At 48.5% G+C, this 19,556-nt stretch overlaps 1 protein-coding gene across 2 annotated transcripts in view; it reads right to left on the reverse strand.

Moving 5' to 3' along the window:
• The window catches only part of FSHR (follicle stimulating hormone receptor), a 182,975-nt gene that overhangs the window by 119,737 nt on the left and 43,682 nt on the right, over positions 1-19,556 (reverse strand). The window lies entirely within an intron of this gene.

The raw sequence follows: 19,556 nt of genomic DNA on the forward strand, positions 1-19,556 counted from the left end.
AAAAAGCAATATTTTTTACTTATTTGCTATAATAAATATCCCCACAAAATAGATAAAAAACGTTTTTTTCTCAGTTTAGGCCGATACGTATTCTTCTACATATTTTTGGTAAAAAAAAAATATGCGTGTATTTATTGGTTTGCGCAAAAGTTATAGCGACTACAAAAGAGGGGATCGTTTTATGGCATTTTTATTATTATTTTTTTAATTAGTAATGACGGCGATCTGCGACTTTTATTGTGACTGCGACATTATGGCGGACACATTGGACACTTTTGATGCTATTTTGGGACCAGTGTGTCCTAGGGAGTGATTCTAACTGTGAGGGGGATGGGCTACCAGTGACGAGACAGCGATCACTGCTCCCGATAACAGAGAGCAGTAGATCAGTGTCCTGTCACTAGGCAGAACAGGGAAATGCCTTGTTTACACAGGCATCTCCCCGTTCTGCAGCTCCGTGACACGATTGAGGGACATCGAGTCCGCGGGTCCCGCTGGCATGGTCACGGAGCTCGCGGCAGGGGCACGCGTGCGTCCACACGGCGGCAAATTCAAAGCAGCGTACAGGTACGTTTCTTTGCGAAGCCGTGCCATTCTGCCGACGTAAATATACAGGAGGCGGTCGGCAAGTAGGGTGACCACATTTCCAAACTGCCATTCAGGGACACACCCCCTCTCTCACCTTCCCCCCCAAAAAATGAGGGGGGGTTAATGTAGTCTCGGGATTGATGGGGAATTTGGTGGCGGGTTATCAGGTGAATGTGCCACTTGCCACCAGATGCAGTGCCGCTTGCCACCCATAGCCTGCCACCAGATGCAGTGCTGCTGTCACTCCCTCTGCATGAGCCACGTGCATAGAAGGAAAGGAGTGGGGTATCTATCTGGAGAGTGAAGATCACACCGGTCCCTGCTGCTTGCCGCTGGGTGCCAGAGAAGGAGGAGGTGCCGAGGTGGGTGGGGATAGCAGTGCTGCACTAGGCACAGGCCTCGCTCCCGGTCTTGCTGTCTGAGAGTAAATTGTCACTGATTGCAAGATGCCAGGCAGCGCTGGCCCTAGTAACCAATTCCGGAAATGTAGGGCCAGATTCACATAGAACTGCGGCGGCGTAACGTATCGTAGATACGTTACACTGCCGCAAGTTTTCATCGCAAGTGCCTGATTCACAAAGCACTTGCGATGAAAACTACGCCGGCGCAAGGCGGGCCAATTCAAATGGGCGTGTGCCATTTAAATTAGGCGCGCTCCCGCGCCGGACCTACTGTGCATGCTCCGTTTCCTAACTCCCGCCGTGCTTTACGCGCTGTGACGTCATTTTTTCGAACGGCAACGCGCGTAGCGTACTTCCGTATTCCCGGACGTGTTACGCAAACGACGTTAGATTTTAAATTTCGACGCGGGAACGACGGCCATACTTTAGAAAGCAATACGATTGCTGACTAAAGTTAGTGCAGGTCAATTAACGACTAAAATTGCGACGGGAAACTTGACTACGGACAACGTAGCGAACGCGAAAATCCGTCGGGGATCCGCCGTAACTGCTAATTTGCATACCCGACGCTGGTTTACGACGCGAACTCCACCCAGCGGCGGCCGCGGTACTGCATCCTAAGATCCGACAATGTAAAACAATTACACCTGTCGGATCTTATGGATATCTATGCATAACTGATTCTATGAATCAGTCGCATAGATAGAAACAGAGATACGACGGCGTATCAGGAGAAACGCCGTCGTATCTCTTTGGTGAATCTGGCCCGTAGTTATTAGTTAGTAGTGTGGTGTCCCAGTACAGGTATTTGCTGTAGGCCCTGTCAGATTGAGGCCCTCGGCTTGTGGGATCTCCCCTGCAGGGACTCAGCTAGTTATGATGTGATTTATATACTGTTATGGTTGATAATACGTTTATTAGGTGTGTATAGCTTTAAGAGGTTTAGTCAACCATCTCATGTTCAGTCAGTGTATTAGAGTCAGGATTAAATGCTAGACAAGACCTTATTGTGTTATGTTATACTACAGGTCAGTCTCTATGATCCACAGCTCTCAACCAATAGGCTTCAGTCTAAACAGGCCCTTATAAGGGATTGTACTTCCTGTTTAAGCCAGTCTAGTGCTAGACACAGTTCCTGGCAGAGCAGAGAAACACACAGTCAGAGGAGAGGCAGTGCAGGCCAGAAGCCTCCAGTTCAGGAGAAAATACAACAAACAGTGGAGTATCCCTAAACATTACAGAACCAGTACTTCAGCTCATTTATCGGATCAATCCGTTATTCCGGCGAAAAGCCTCAAGTCTACAGACACTTCAGTAAGTGTATCTATTTTTCAGCCTAGTTAAGCATAGGCCCTGAATTACTATTCCGGCTTTTGCAGCCGAGTATATACAGTATATGATCAACTAAGCTCAAGCATTAGCAGCTGTGTGATCCTCTAGAGACTGTCCTGCAGAAACTTTGGTGAAACTCTGTTTAAACGCTGTGAAGATTTTGACACCTGCCTTCATGCCAGTAAAGCCTTCGTTGTTCTAATCCCTGTTGTGGACTGTGTTTTTACCATCCTAACTAGCGGGGATACGGAGGCCCCCGGAGCTGTAGTTTCCCGGGGTATACCAAGACTACAGTGGCGTCACGTGACAGAGAGGGTTAATACCATCTGGCCCTCACTAAGGGTTAATACCACCTGACCCTGGGCTCCTAGCCCCAAGAACCAAGTAGCTAACCATCAAGCGCATGTGTGTGGCCATGGGGCTCACCCTCCCCGGTCACCACATCGTTTTCTGGCGTCACGAACTGGATACGGGTGTACGCCTTAACCATTCAGCCACTAAAGCAAGTCCTCCCCCCCCCCAGAATCTGAACTGTGTCATTGAAAGTATTTTACTCAGCGAGGCGCATATACAAGTGGTGGGGGAGGTGAAGGAAAGACTGTTAGCTGCCATTATTAAGTGGAGAAAGTCTGTACCTGAAGGAGTTAAATTGTTTCCAGCATTTCCCGCGCGCGGGAGCGGTCGCAGCTCCGCCCAGTCAAGCCCCGGCGGTGACGCCTCTTCAGTGTGCAAGCCGGAACTAGAGAATCCACTCTGTGTTGCACGGAGGAAACAATTGCTGACCGGACCAAAAAAAAAAAAAAAGACAGCGCACTCAAAGACGGCGCACTCAACGACATCGCACTCAACGACATCGCTCTCAAAGACAGCGCTCTCAAAGTTTCTTAAAGTGACAGCGCACTCAAAGTTTCTTAAAGTGACATCGCTCTCAAAGACAGCGCTCTCAAAGTTTCTTAAAGTGACAGCGCACTCAAAGTTTCTTAAAGTGACAGCGCACTCAAACAAGGCTACAACATGTCAGCCCCAAGATCACCAGATGCAGGTGATATACCAGATCCTCTTGCGGCTCCTGCACAAGCTACCCCTCCGGGATCACCTCCAGTACGACGTCATGACAGTGGGGCCCCCCCATTCTACCTGGGGAAGCCTGTGTTGCCTAACTACAGAGGGGATCCCTTTTCCCTCAAGGATTTCCAGGAGAGCTTCCAAAGCATTTTCTCTCTCTACTCTCTCCCCCCTAACCAACAGGTGCTGTTGCTCATGGGACAGTTGCAGGGACCTGCACATGAGGAAGTCCGTACCTGGCACACTTCTGAGAAGACTACAGTAGATCAGATCTTCGAGGGATTACATCAGGTATTTGAGTCCCACTCACCCTCAGAGGTCCGCCTCAGGCTGTACGAGAGGCGACAAAAGCCGGGGGAAACACTAAGGGCATATGCAGTAGCCTTGCAGAATGCCCTGGAGGCAGTCCAGAAACTGGACAATATCACCCCTGACCAGGGTAACAAACTATTGATGGATAGATTCATAGAAGGGGTCCAGAATAAATGGGACAAGGCGCAATTAAAGATGTTAGCTGTACAGAACCCCAATATGTCTTTTTCTGCCTTTAAGCGCCTAGCCCTTCAAGTTATAGAGCAGGGGGCAAGCCCCGAGGAGCATCCTGACCCTAAAACGGAACCCATGGGTGCGGCGGGGTGCCCTGCACCACTGTTACCACCAGCCCCCGCACACGTGGCTGTCACCCTGGCCTCCACTACAATTACTGAGATTCAAGAGGTTAGACAAGATATTGCCCAGCTTACCCAAGTGGTAAAGGAGTTGGCTAATCACACCACTCGGGTACTTAGAGAGCCTCCAGAGACTAGGAGACCTACTCCTGCCCCTCCTACCCGCTCTAGCGGGCCTCGCTCGGGACCCTCTAGTAGGCCTTACTGTGATTTCTGTGACAAACCCGGTCATTGGAAGATGCAATGCTGGGCTTTAAACGGGCGTCCCCTGAGGTCGAGGACCGGCCCTCAGGAAAACGAATCACAGGTCCAGCAGAAGAGCCAATATACTCAGGACAGTCCTTATACATTGCATCCTGCCCCTATGTAAATGTTACCATAGATGGTGTCCAACTGCAGGCCCTGATTGATACAGGCTCGCAGGTGTCTACCATCTCTAAGGGCCTATTCTATAGGTACTGGAATGTCGATTCATTGTGTGAACCAGATGATATGGATTTTAGTGTCCTGGCAGGGGACGGGAAACCAATTCCCAGACATGGGTACTGGGAGCCCACTATTCAGCTGAGAGGTCACACACTTAGAGGTCAAGGTATAATTGTCACTAATGTCACGGTACCAGGGGCCACAGAGTTTATATTGGGGATGAATATAATGAGACATTGCTTCAGTGATATTTTGGATGCCTTGCATGCCTCTCTCCCCCACATGTCTTCCTCAGGTCAGAGGACTGCGCAACACCATCTCAAAATTCTGAAAGCAGAACAGAAGTTCGCGAACCGGAGAGGAGAAATCGGTAAAGTTCGGATCCAAGACATGAGGCCCGTGACCCTGCAGCCGAACACAGAGACAATTTTGTGGTGTCGGGCGCGCCCTGGTGTAAGGAATCAGGACTATCAGGCCTTACTGGAGCCCATACAATCTGAAGATTTTCCTTTGGTCCGAGCTGCAAGGAGCCTAGTGACGGTGGTGAATGGACGGGTCCCAGTCCGCCTAGTTAATTTGTCCAGCGTAGCCACCACCCTACCAAAGTACACTCCAGTGGCCCAACTTGTTTTCTTGGACTCCAGTGACATACTCTCTTCACGGAAGGCGGCCCAACAGCTGAGTGCCCAAACCGTGTCAGGGGCTACCGAAAATTCTCCAGAACCTTGGTGGCGTCAACTGCAAATAGGAGGATCTCTCACCCCACCAGAACAAGTCGAAGGGGTCATCGAAGTGGTGAAGGAGTGCCAGAGTGCCTTCAGCAAACACCCAACCGATTTTGGAAAAACCTCCATGATTAAGCATCGAATCCTGACCGGCGATAAACCCCCCATCAAGGAAAGGCATCGGCCTGTGGCACCAGGCATGTACCAAACCGTCAAGAAACTGTTAACCGACATGAAGGAGGCAGATGTAATACAAGAGAGCCAGAGTCCCTGGGCAGCACCCGTGGTGTTAGTTAAGAAGAAGGATGGGACCATCCGTTTCTGTGTTGATTACAGGAAATTGAACGACATCACCCATAAAGATGCATACCCTCTCCCCCGGATTGAGGAGTCACTCACCGCGCTGGGTTCTGCGGCCTACTTCTCTACATTGGATCTGACCAGCGGATACTGGCAGGTGCCCATGGCCGTCGAAGACAGGGAGAAAACAGCCTTTGTCACCCCCATGGGTCTTTTCGAATTTAAAAGTATGCCCTTTGGGCTGTGCAATGCCCCAGCTACCTTTCAACGGCTGATGGAGAGATGTCTGGGACACCTTAACTTCCAGAGTGTCCTACTCTACCTGGATGACGTGATTGTGTATTCCAAATCCTATCAGGAACATTTGACTCACCTGTCCGACGTCTTCCAAGTACTGATCCAGCATGGTCTGAAAGTCAAACCCTCCAAGTGCCACCTACTCAAGCCACAAGTACATTACCTGGGCCACGTCGTCAGTGCCGAAGGGGTCCAACCTGATCCAGCTAAAGTCGAAGTTGTCAAGAATTGGCCTATCCCACGCACCGTTAAGGATATTCGGAGCTTCTTAGGATTTTCAGGATATTACCGCCGCTTTATTCCTCATTTTGCACAAATTGCCGAGCCATTGACCTCTCTCCTGCGAGGCACGGCGAAGGGGAACTATAATGGCAAGCTGCCTGTGGAATGGGCCAAAGAGCAAGAGGTGGCCTTCCAGGCTCTAAAACATCTATTGACAGAGCCTCCCATCCTGGCCTATCCGGATTATACTCAGCCTTTCCGACTGTATACAGATGCCAGCTTTGAAGGACTCGGGGCAGTGTTGTCCCAGATGCAGGGAAAACAAGAGAGGGTGATAGCTTACGCCAGCCGGAATCTGCGAGGGGCTGAGAAGAATGATTCTAACTACAGTTCCTTCAAGTTAGAGCTCCTGGCCCTCGTGTGGGCAGTCACCGAAAAATTTAAGGACTATTTGTCAGCCACCTCATTCACGGTCTACACCGATAACAACCCCCTGGCTCACCTGAACACCGCTAAACTAGGTGCCCTTGAGCAAAGATGGGCCTCCAGACTGGCCAACTATGACTTCTCTATCAAGTACCGAAGTGGCAAGTCTAATATTAATGCGGATGTGCTATCACGCATGGCTCCTGGCGAAGATCCCCCAGTGGAGGACAAGTGGGAAGATGTGGAGATGCCTCCCTTCTATCAAAGATTCGTGAATCAGGATGTGGTCGTCACCCGCGAGGGGAGTGAATCTGGGTCTAAAGCAATCCAGGAAGACCTGTATACCTGGAGGACCCTACAGGAAGAAAGTCAGACTATGGGAGATCTGCAGGAGTATTTATTGACCAGGAGGGTACCTCCCCGGTTACGACGGGGCCAGAATGACTACGAATTGAAGCGATTGTGGCGTCAGAGGAAAAGACTATTTGTGCACAAAGGAATGGTGTACAGGAACTTCTTGGACCCAGTGTCGGGTGAAAGACTACACCAAATTCTGATCCCTCGGAGAGATGCTGCCATGGTATTGAATGCCTACCACGACCAGTCAGGACACTTTGGGGTCCATAAAACAGAAGCCACCATCCGACGCCGGTTCTACTGGATTGGAATGAGGAGCGACGTTGAAAAGTGGTGCAGTGAGTGTGCAGTCTGCAATATAACCAAGAATGGTCGCAAGAATGCGCGAGCACCTCTCCATTCCATTCAGAGCGAGAGGCCCAACCAATTGGTCGCCTTGGATCATGTCAAGCTGTCACCTACCCGGTCCGGGTATTCATATGCTCTCACCATGGTGGATCACTATTCCAAGTGGGTAGTGGTTGTGCCAGTCAAAGACTTAACAGCCAAGACAACAGCCCAGATGTTCTACACCCATTGGGTACAGATACTTGGATGTCCTGAAACTGTCTTGTCCGACCGAGGTCCGGCCTTTGAGGCCCAACTGTTTCAAGAATTGTGCCAGTTCCATGCTTGTAAGAAACTCAGGACCACTGCCTATCATCCGCAAGGGAATGGACTCTGTGAGAGGATCAACCAGGTGTTTATCCACATGCTGAGAGCGGCTTCTGTATCCCGACCTGATGAGTGGCCTCAACTAATGCCCGAATTGTTGGAAATCTACAACAATACCATCCACTGTTCCACTGGTTATACTCCATTTTACCTCATGATGGGCCGACACGGTCAACTGCCTAAAGACAGGGTCTTTGGACTTCAAGCACCTTTCAACCACTCCCCCCAAGCCTCTTCGGAGTGGGTCTCGGAACATCAGAAAAGGATTCAGGAAGCGAGAGAGATAGTCAACAAAAAGATGGGCGAGGCACACTATAGGCAGCAACAGGACTACAACCGCCATGCCTCTGCCCAGCCGTTGCAAGTTGGTGATAAAGTCTGGCTGAAGAAGCATCCTAGAACCCATAAGTTGGACTCCCTTTGGGAAACTGAACCATACACAGTGATTTCCATCCCTTATCCGGACTCTGATGTCTACTCAGTTCAAAAAGCTGGATATGCACCACAAGTTGTCCACCGAAACCGGATCAAGCTGTGTCACAAAGGGAACCTGCCTGTGTTGGTGCCTCCTTCTGCACCACCAAGTCTTCCACCTCCAGTTCAGCCAGCACAAGTGCAGCCCACCAAGCCAGTTGAGCCTGAGAGGCCACTCCTGATGTTCGAAGATGATCCTCTCTTCCCTTCTGATCAAAACGTCTTCTTTGGTTATGTGCCAATCAGTTCCATTCCATCAACCTCAGTCTTGGCACCAGAAGCTCCAGAGTTTACTCCAGCCATCCGCTCACCTGCTGCAGTCCCATCAGAACCTTCTAATGTGGGAGAAAGCTCCATAAGTCAAGAGCCATTACAGGCCCCCATGGTCCAAGATGAAGGTGCAGCTGTCAGTCCAGAAGAAGCAAGTGTTCAAGGAGAAAACAGTGCTCCAGAAAACTCAGAAATGGTGTTGCGTAGATCCACCAGACCTAATTTCGGATATCCCCCAGCAAGATATAGGGATTAATCCATTAATTATACCTACAATATATGTAGATAGACTACATACACCTCAGTTAGTATACATCTCAAGTATACATCATTACTAACTAATATGTCACTAGTTACCTACTTACCTTATTTAGTGTATAGGAACATACCTGGCCAGTAAGTCTCCTATCCCTCACTTAAGCACTACAAAAAGAAAAAGGGTATCCTCTAAGAAATGTCTAATTGTGTACTTCAGGCATAGAATAAAAATGTCTAGCAAATATTAAAGTGTGTTCTGGGGAGAAGAGCTAATAGCCTAAGGGCCCCAGTAGCCAAGGCATTGGGTAGAAAGCCTCCGGCAGCCCAATCCAAAACCTGCTCAGTCTTAAAAGTGTGATCTAACAATAATATACTATTCAAAACTGAGTGATAACGTTTAACAGATATGTATTCTGTCTGGGACCCAGATAACCACTTACCCTGCACAAAATAATGATCTCACTTATCTAATAAGCCTGCAAGGGACATTTATGTGTATAATGCCTCAGGACCTATCATATGATCCTGTTCTTATATGTTTATTTTTCCCAAAGAACCTGGAACGGACATTGGTGTACAAATGCCTCAGGACTTCTAGTGGCCCCAAGGTCACCTCATTCCTCAATCCGTCAGTGCCTTAATCGTCGAGGACGACTTCTGTTTAGTGGTGGGGTTTGTGGTGTCCCAGTACAGGTATTTGCTGTAGGCCCTGTCAGATTGAGGCCCTCGGCTTGTGGGATCTCCCCTGCAGGGACTCAGCTAGTTATGATGTGATTTATATACTGTTATGGTTGATAATACGTTTATTAGGTGTGTATAGCTTTAAGAGGTTTAGTCAACCATCTCATGTTCAGTCAGTGTATTAGAGTCAGGATTAAATGCTAGACAAGACCTTATTGTGTTATGTTATACTACAGGTCAGTCTCTATGATCCACAGCTCTCAACCAATAGGCTTCAGTCTAAACAGGCCCTTATAAGGGATTGTACTTCCTGTTTAAGCCAGTCTAGTGCTAGACACAGTTCCTGGCAGAGCAGAGAAACACACAGTCAGAGGAGAGGCAGTGCAGGCCAGAAGCCTCCAGTTCAGGAGAAAATACAACAAAGAGTGGAGTATCCCTAAACATTACAGAACCAGTACTTCAGCTCATTTATCGGATCAATCCGTTATTCCGGCGAAAAGCCTCAAGTCTACAGACACTTCAGTAAGTGTATCTATTTTTCAGCCTAGTTAAGCATAGGCCCTGAATTACTATTCCGGCTTTTGCAGCCGAGTATATACAGTATATGATCAACTAAGCTCAAGCATTAGCAGCTGTGTGATCCTCTAGAGACTGTCCTGCAGAAACTTTGGTGAAACTCTGTTTAAACGCTGTGAAGATTTTGACACCTGCCTTCATGCCAGTAAAGCCTTCGTTGTTCTAATCCCTGTTGTGGACTGTGTTTTTACCATCCTAACTAGCGGGGATACGGAGGCCCCCGGAGCTGTAGTTTCCCGGGGTATACCAAGACTACAGTGGCGTCACGTGACAGAGAGGGTTAATACCATCTGGCCCTCACTAAGGGTTAATACCACCTGACCCTGGGCTCCTAGCCCCAAGAACCAAGTAGCTAACCATCAAGCGCATGTGTGTGGCCGTGGGGCTCACCCTCCCCGGTCACCACAGTAGGGGTTGGCTGTGTCCTCTATTTCATTCCGGGACATTGTATTGTCCCAGAATGAAGGTGCCCAGGACCCGGGACAGACATGTCAATTGCGGGACAGTCCCGGGCAATCCGGGATACGTGGGCACCCTATCGGCAAGCGGTTAATATGAAATGTGGTCTCCTGGCCGGAGCACGTGAAGAAAAAAGGATCATTACTTTGTGTAGATGTGTGTTTTCTCAACACATGTTTAGGCAGATAACACTAACTATTCCATGTTTACTGTGAAACCATCATGGCAAACAATGGGCCAGATTCACGTAGATCAGCGGATCTATAGATCCGCTCGATCTACGTGAATTAAGATCCGCTCCCGCAAGTTTAGGAGGCAAGTGGCTAATTCACAAACCACTTACCTCCAAACTTGCGATGGCGGATCCTAAATCCCCCGGCGGAATTCAAATTCCGCGGCTAGGGGGAGTGTACTATTTAAATCAGGCGCGTTCCCGCGCCGATTTAAATGCGCATGCGCCGTCCGGGGAATTTCCCGGCGTGCATTGCTCCCACTGACGTCGCTAGGACGTTAGTGGTTTAGACGCTTACGTAAACGACGTCCATCCGTATTCGAGAACGACTTACGCAAACGACGTTAAAAAATTTAAATTCGATGCGGGAACGCCGGCTATGCTTAACATTGGCTGCGCCTGATGAAAGCAGGGGTAAGTATACAACGGGTACGCCGCTACGGAAACGTCGTAAGAAGACTGCATCGGGTCCGCGTACGTTCGTGAATTTGCGTATCTCGCTGATTTACATATTATTTATCGTAAATCAGCGGGAGCGCCCCCGGCGCCATTTTTAAATTGAAAAAAAGATCCGACAGTGTAACACAGTGTAACACTGTCAGATCTTAGCCCTATCTATGCGTATCTGATTCTATGAATCAGGCGCATAGATAGGACCAGTGTAAGTCAGAGATACGATGGTGTATCTGTAGATACACCGTCGTATCTCTTTGTGAATCTGGCCCAATATGTTTTTATTGAGCCTGAGGTTCAGTTTTAATCAAATCCACCACCCATGATTACAAGATGGAAAGAAGCCTTTAAAATGGCGGTGACCTTTTATTTCGAAGTAAAGGAATGTTACAGTCGCGCCATTACAAATGTCCGCCGCTCTACACCTAAGAAGACAGCTAATTGAATCTTGAATTAGAAAAGTGTCTTTGTTCTAGCAAACCTATATAATAAATAGCCAATTCATCACTTTTATCATTCAAGCAAGGACGTGCTTACTAATGCTTGTTTTTAATCAATTTTCCATTTAAGCTCTTTATCTTAGCATCTCTAGTGAACAGAACACAACTATGGCTGTTATTACACGCCATATATTACTTCTGCTTTTATCTCCCTTTTCCATCATTTTTAGTACAAGTTTATATCTGGCTGGGGCTATTTCCTTTTCTCATATGTACTTGACTTTTCGCCATCGTTTGAGGAAAACTATATTTGTATAATAACTTGGAATAATTTGGAGTGGTAAGCACGGGCAGAAAATAAAAAAATAAAAGATGTTAAAACTTTTTACATATCTAAAAAGATATGTAAAACTTATAAAATAAAAAAATGTAATGGTGTTATTTGGCATGTTTTCAGTGAAGATGCTGAAGATATGTACCCATGAAAGTGGGGTGGATTCAGGTAGGGGTGCGCACTACTATGGAGGCGCAGCGTACCGTTTTTACGCTACGCCTCCGTAAAATACCTGCGCTACGCTTCATTCACGAAGCAGTAGCTCCGTAATTTGCGTGTGCACTCCGGAAAACTGCCTGGCGCAAGCGCGCGTAATTTAAATGATCCCGTAGGGGGCGTGGATCATTTAAATTAGGCGCGTTCCCGCGCCGAACGTAGTGCGCGTGCTCCGTCGGGAAACTTTCCTGACGTGCATTGCGGTAAATGACGTCGCAAGGACGTCGTTTGCTTCAACGTGAACGTAAATGGCGTCCAGCGCCATTCACGATTCACTTACGCAAACGACGTAATTTTTAAAAATCGTGACGCGGGAACGACGGGTATACTTGGCATTGGCTGCCCCTGCTAATAGCAGGAGCAGCCTTACGCGGAACCCGACGAACGTAAACGACGTAAACTGCATATGTAGGGCGCGCGTATGGTTGTGAATCGCCGTTAGTATGCAATTTGCATACTCTACGCTGACCACTACGGGAACGCCACCTAGCGGCCAGCGTAAGAATGCAGCCTACGATGCGACGGCATAAGAGCCTTATGCCAGTCATATCTTAGGCTGCAGTCGGCGTATCGAGCTCTCTGAATCAGGAGAAGTCGATACGCCGGCACAACAAAGCAATTGCGCTGCGTATCTATGGTTACGCAGACGCAATTGCTTTCTGAATCTACCCCACTGGCTTTAGAGGCAGCTGTGGGAGGCATTGGCTCCTGTTGTTGTCAATCACAGCCAGTGAGGAAGGGGCAGGGCTAAGCTGCCTTGTGTGTGTCAATGGACACACAGGGTGTGACTTGAGATCAAACCTGCACGAGTGCACCCATAGCAAGTGCCTTGCTATAGGGACACTCAGAGGGGGGAGGAGCCAGGATTGCCAAGGGGGAGGGGGGGCAGAGAAAGGAAGATCAGGGCTGCTCTGTGTAAAACCACTGCACAGAGCAGGTAAATATGACATGTTTGTTATTTAAAAAAAAATTCACCTTACAATCACTTTAAGGTAGAAGTTCAACTACCCTAATACCCCTTCCCTGGAGCCCCCCACCCCCAAAGTAAACAAAAAAACAACCTTTGTACATACCCTTTTTTCTTGCAGTCTTCATTTCCACCCACAGTGGAATGCAGGTGGAGCGCAAACTGCGTCCCCGTGTCCATCTGTATACTTTTTACATTTTGTTCCTTGTTGGATGGTTTTAAAGAATAAGTAAACCCTGAAGGGTTTAACTTCCTCTTTATTTCCCTGCAAAGGATGCAACGCATCGTAGCCCATTATGTGTCACTTACCTGAAACCGAAGCCTGTGATGTTCCCGATGTCCCTGCTGGCTGGAAGCGTCCATCTTCAGCCCTCTTCCTTATGGGACTGCGGACTCCGGCTCTGTGACTGTCCGGAGTCGTGTGACGTCACTCCCATGCATGCACATTGGGGCCGCCAGTCACAGCATGACACGTCTAGAAACGGCACAGCGTGCCCTTCCTAAAGTGTGCATGCACAAGAAATCATTGTGCCAGGAATTGTAAATATATCCTAAACCGTGTAGGTTTAGGAGATATTTCCAGCACCTACAGGCAGTGCCGACTTAATAGCATCATGGGCCCCTGGGCAAAGTAATTCTCTGGGGCCCCTACAATGGAGACAGAGCAGGTAAACAAAAATCAAGTAGGTAGGAGGTAGGGGATATCTAGAGTGTAGAGGGGTCAGAGTGCTGGGGGCATATCTGGGATGTAGAGGTGCAGCCCGGGCTCAAGGACCAGCTGCTTTGGGGAAAGGGCAGGGGCCCCCCATGTAGCTGGGGCCCATGGGCAGTGCCCAGGTGTGCCCTCTCATTAAGACAGCCCTGCTTACAGGTAAGAGTCACCACAAATTATTGTTTTTATTAAATACATTTTTTTACGATATACTTCACCATGGGAGATTGTTCCCTGTTTCATGTCAGCCTGGATTCGTGTGGCCACCCCCCCTTAAACGGTTGATCGGAGGTACCACCGGGCTTGCTGAGACAGATCTTTGGAAATATCTCAATTTCAATGCTGTTATGATCTCTGTAACAGGGATCATCTCCATCTGGTGAGTAGGCTGAGTGATTGGTGTTGGTGGAGGATTTCTACAGTCACTCATTCATTGGATTAATGAAATCACCGCTTCACTGGAGAATGTTTGATGAGATTCTTTGGACTTAAATTATTCTCTTATCCTTGGACATTATCAATTTGTGATTTTTATTGAGTTGATGAAATCTATATGTTTGATCACAGTTTATTCAAACTTGTGTTTATCATCTAGTGTTCAATTAATTTTCTCCATTGGAGTGAATCCAGTGGTTGTATATTTTATTTTTATTTATTTTGCACTGTATGCACTTTAAATTAAGATATTAATTATAGGGAGCGTGGTTCATCACACAGGTATTTTTAGTCTTCAGACCAGTCCATTGTTGCCACAGGTTATTCCCCTCTTTCTCTTATGGTGAGGGTGGGTGCCATTTCTCCTTGAACAATGAACTGTGAGCTCCACTGAGGCCAGAAGTACTGTAAGTCCGAAGGACCGTTCTCATCGGTTAACCGATGAAGCTGACTGATGGTCTGATGTGCCTACACACCAACAGTTAAAAAAACGATCGAGTCCAACGCGGTGACGTAAAACACAACGACGTGCAGAGAAAAATGAAGTTCAATGCTTCCAAGCACGCGTCGACTTGATTCTGAGCATGCGTGGGTTTATAACCGATGCTTTTGCGTACTAACCATCGTTTTTGACCAATCGGTTAGGCGTCCATCGGTTCAATTTTAAAGCAAGTTCTAAAATTTTGGACCGAAGGATAACTGACCGATGGGGCCCACACACCATCGGTTTGGACCGATGAAAAGGTCCTTCAGTCCGTTTTCATCGGTTTGGACCGTCGCACACGCTTGAGTGCTTCCGTCATATACCGCTTCCTATCAGTCTGGATATAGATATCAGATATTGCAGCTGCTCACAAGCACACAACGAGACGAGACTTGTTTGTCTGCTGAACATGAAGTGTTTAATAGAACCAGTACACAACCTTATATACAGAGGAGGTAACCAGAACATTAATTAACATGAGCTAATTAACTAATCATTTACCCAGACTAGGCGACTGATATGACCTTTCAGGGTAGGCGTCACGTCTCCTTGCTCAACTGCTATACAATACACATTATCATAAGTGTGTAGCGCCCCCTTGCTTTCAGCATGGGCACTACGCTAAAGTTAGTGGGAATGGGAGAGTTATTTTGCTCCCATTCGTGGTTTGTCTAAATTTGGGACTTCTGTCATCCCAGAAATGTCCACTGGGTCAGTCTGTGGTCAAGGGGTGCAATACCACCCCTTGCCAGCAGTTGGCGCCAGAGGGGTTCTGGCAGAGCAAGTTTTCCCCAGCAGCCAATTAGAGGAGTTTTCCCTCGCGGGGCATGCTGGGGGAGAGTATATCTGTGACAGGGGTCATGGGTTGAGAAATCTTCGCGGGGTCCCCGTTCCAGGTGCGGTATCCACCTTCAGGTACGCGCATCCATGGTCCCCGCTGGCGCGGCCCACCTGGCCAAAGCTGAAAACTGCATCGAACCTCATCCTGAGGAGAAAGGGGACCCCAGTGCTTCGCTGGGTTCCATGACCTGTTGAGAGAATCCCAGTCTGGGATCGGGTGTCCGGATCACTGACAGGTATGCTTGCTGTCATTCGGGGGCCTATATAGGAAAAGTCCACTGGGAGGATTCGCTCTCTTTATTCACCTAAGTCCTTTATTGAAATTGGCCTGTGGCAGAGGCCCTAGAGCCGGGTCCGTGAGAGAGACCTGTTCCTCCCAGTCAGTTCAGAGTGACACTTCGGCTGCCAGGCCTATTATAGGGGTCTGTCCAGGGGCACTTTACCCACTCCAAGTAGAGTGGCGACGAGTTACAAAATTGGTACTATATAGAGCAGTATTGACTGCTCCATTTAATATCCAGGCCTGATACCACAATGTTCTCTTATCTTTCCTTCATCAACCTTGACCTTCCCAATTCATGTTGATGTTGGCCGTGTTTGGCCCGGACAATAAAGCATTGAAAACCCTTTATTGGCTGTCTGGACCTTGGCTCACTACTGCTCTTCTCACAACTACTCCCCTAGACACCGCCAGGGTAACTTAGCAGGCCGATCCCAAAATCAATCAGCGGCTCCTTCGGAGTGAGCGCTACACGTGTAAACACAGGACATCTTCACACAATAGCAGGGTCAATTAGCACAGAGAACAGACAGATGGCTGGAGGGGATGGCATTAGCATCTCCTTACACTGTATGTCCCAACAGTATGAATCAGTCACTCTAATGGCATATACAGGGTCCCCAGGCATACAGCTCACAAAGAGCACCGTTCCCCCAAATGCCAGGGCCCATGATCGCAAGGCAGGAGGCTAGCAGTCAGTCCCCTCCAAAAGCCTCTGTCCCAGGTGAGTCTGTCACACAACCAAATTGTCCTGTCTAGCAGTATGCATCAAAAACTGAGATTTCGTTTGCACAAATTTGCAAATACATGCGTAAGCTTCAAAGCCCCATCAAGGCACCCCGGTACCTGCAGCCCTGACTCTAAATTATTAGAGCCTCCACAGTGGAAGCACGTGCATTATAATGGATAGACAGAGGGCAGACGAGAGCCCACCCTTCTTAAAGGTACATGGGCACACTGGACACCCATCACATAGCACAATGGCAGTGAAGGTGTCCAATGCTACTTTGCAGCTCAAGACTGTGTGCAGGCTAGTCAAGTTCCTCCACCCCAAACTCGCTCATCCAGGTCTTTATGGACCTTGCTTTGTACACTGGTGTGCAGTCATGTTGGTACAGGAAGGGGCCATCCCCAAACTGTTCCCACAAAGTTGGGAGCATGAAATTGTCCAAAATGTCTTAGTATGCTGACGCCTTAAGAGTTCCCTTCACTGTAACCATGTATCGGCAAGGTGTCTGTACACGGACACTGGTGTCCATGAGCGGTCCTTGCTGGCCCATTTTTTGGTAGGCCGCCGGGAGTTGGTCAGTAAAGCAGGACAAATGAAAATGCTGTCAGCCTCCTCCACTGCCAGCTGCAGCACAGACTTTATCACACTTGACTCAAAGACCACCCTCCTCTCGACCTCAGCCCTCGAGAAGAGGATCGCTGCCTGGATAATAAAAAAAAAATATCCCTCCCACCTGGGCGGTAGCTGAGAGGGTCATAAATGCCTCCACATTACAGCAGCACAGTGAGAGCTGAGTGGGACCAGGGGAAGGGCCCAAGGCCATCAGAAGGCACAGGAGGAGTGCGATTGGCAGTGTACAGCACAGTCTAAATGAAGATTTCTCTTTCTCATCTCTCTGTTGAAGATGAGGCAAGCTGTGTATATTATTGTATTTTATTGTACCAGTCTTGCCCTTCTGCCATGTATGCAATCTCTAACTGTCGCATGTGCCATGTACAGTATGCAATCTCTAACTGTCCCATGTATGCAATCTCTGACTTTTCCCATGTGCCATGTATGTAATCTCTGATTGTCCCATGTGCCATGCATGCAATCTCTGATTGTCCCATGTGCCATGCATGCAATCTTTCACTGTCCTGTGTGCCATGCATGCAATCTTAGTAAAAATATTTGCCAGCACACCATGGAACGATGTAAAACGCATCCAAATGGATGATTTATTGCATGATCACAACAAAAAGAGAGTGCAACGTTTCGGAGCCACACAGGGCCCCTTCGTCAGGCATGCCTGACGAAGGGGCCCTGCATGGCTCTGAAACGTTGCACTCTCTTTGTGTTGTGATCATGCAATAAATCATCCGTTTGGATGCTTTTTACGTCGTTCCATGGTGTGCTGCAAATATTTTTACTGTAACGTGCACCAGTATCCAGCTAGTTGTTGCTACGAGCACCCAAACCCAAGAGCGTATCCAGGAATGTGTGCGATGGGAATATGAAGTAAGCATGCAATCTCAGACTGTCCTGTTTGCCATGCATGCAATCTCTGACTGTCCCGTGTGCCATGTATGCAATCTCTGACTGTCCCGTGTGCCATGTATGCAATCTCTGGTGTCCCGTGTGCCACGTATGCAATCTCTGGTCAAACATTCCCATAGACACACTCATAAACCTTGTGAACAGCCTTCCCAGAAGAGTTGAAGCTGTTAAATTAAAGTCCATGTGCGTGTACAGGCAGGAGTCCCAATACTTTTGACAGTATATATATATATATATATATATATATATATATTCTTGGATTTTCAGGTGTAGGATCAAATTGTTAAAGTAATGTAGCGCCCCCCTACTTTTGGTACGGGCGCTACACTAAAATTGATGAGAGGCTTAATCGCTCCCATTCACAAATTATGGAATTTAGGCTGCTGCCAATTCCAGAATCGTCCTGTAGGTCAGTATGCACGCAGGGGGTGCGTTGACACCCCTGGGCGGCAGTTGGCGCTAGAGGGGTTCTGGGGAATCCACCTTTTTTTTCAGCAGCCAATCGGGAGGGTTTTTCCCTCGTTGGGCATGCTGGGAAGGGGGATATATTTGGCGAGGCCGTTTTTGGCGGGCCGTTCTTGTGGCTGGCCGTTCCAGGTGCGGTACCCACCTTCAGGGTACGCGCATCCATGGGCCCCGCCATGGCGTCCTGCCATGCCGAGGTCAAGCACCATGTACCTTAATTGAAGAGGGACCCCAGCGTCTTGCTGGGTTCCAAACTGTTGCTGGAGGGATCCCAAGCTGGGAGCTGTGCGGTGGGAATTGGCTCGCGAGAACCTAGAACCAGAGGTTGTCCGGAGGGCCTAGACGAACCACCGGGGATCCGGTCACCGCACCGTATGACAGGTATGCTCAGACTGTCAGTGGGTGACATTGATTGAACTAACTGGGAGGATCTACTCAACCTGACTTTTCTAAATCCTAAATTGTCCAGCCTGTGGCAGAGGCCTGCATCCTCCCAGTGACCTTTTTTGCAAGTGGCGCTCCGGTTGCCAGGCCTGAGATAACTCCCTGTCCGGGGGCACTTTACCCACCCTGATCGGGTGGCGACGAATTGTTTTGCACCATTGCTGAGAGCAGGCTTGCTCTCTCCTAACATCCAGAGGCCTGATACTAAAGTTCCTCTACTCTCATCAGCTTTTTTTCCTGTCGTGTGCCTTTTGATGTTGGCCAGTTTGGGCCTTGGAATAAAGCTTTGAAACTGAATTTGTGTCTGGACATTAGCTTTTCTCCCAGACTCACAGAAGTCACCCCTAGACCAGAAGGTAACTTAGAAAGCCGATCCTGAATCAAACAGCAGCTCCTGCGGGGGTAGCGCTACTGTAAAAAAAAAAATCTGTAAATAGATTGATACATAGATAGATATAGCTATATCTAAGGCCTCGTACACACGACAGAGAAACTCGACGTGCTTGGCACGTCGAGTTCCTCGTCTCGTTTTGGGATGAAGCCGCCGAAGAGCTCGGCGGGCCGCCTTCTCCTATAGAACAACGCGGCCAACGAGAAAATAGAGAACATGTTCTCTATTTTCTCGTCGAGCTCCTCGGCGGCTCCATCGAGCCAAAACTGTACAGACGACAGAGATTCTCGGCAGAATCCGGGTTTTGACCGAGTTTCTCGGCGAATTCTGCCGAGAATCTCTGTCGTGTGTACGAGGC

This window comes from Rana temporaria, chromosome 4 (genome assembly GCF_905171775.1).
Source record: "Rana temporaria chromosome 4, aRanTem1.1, whole genome shotgun sequence".
Taxonomy (NCBI): domain Eukaryota; kingdom Metazoa; phylum Chordata; class Amphibia; order Anura; family Ranidae; genus Rana; species Rana temporaria.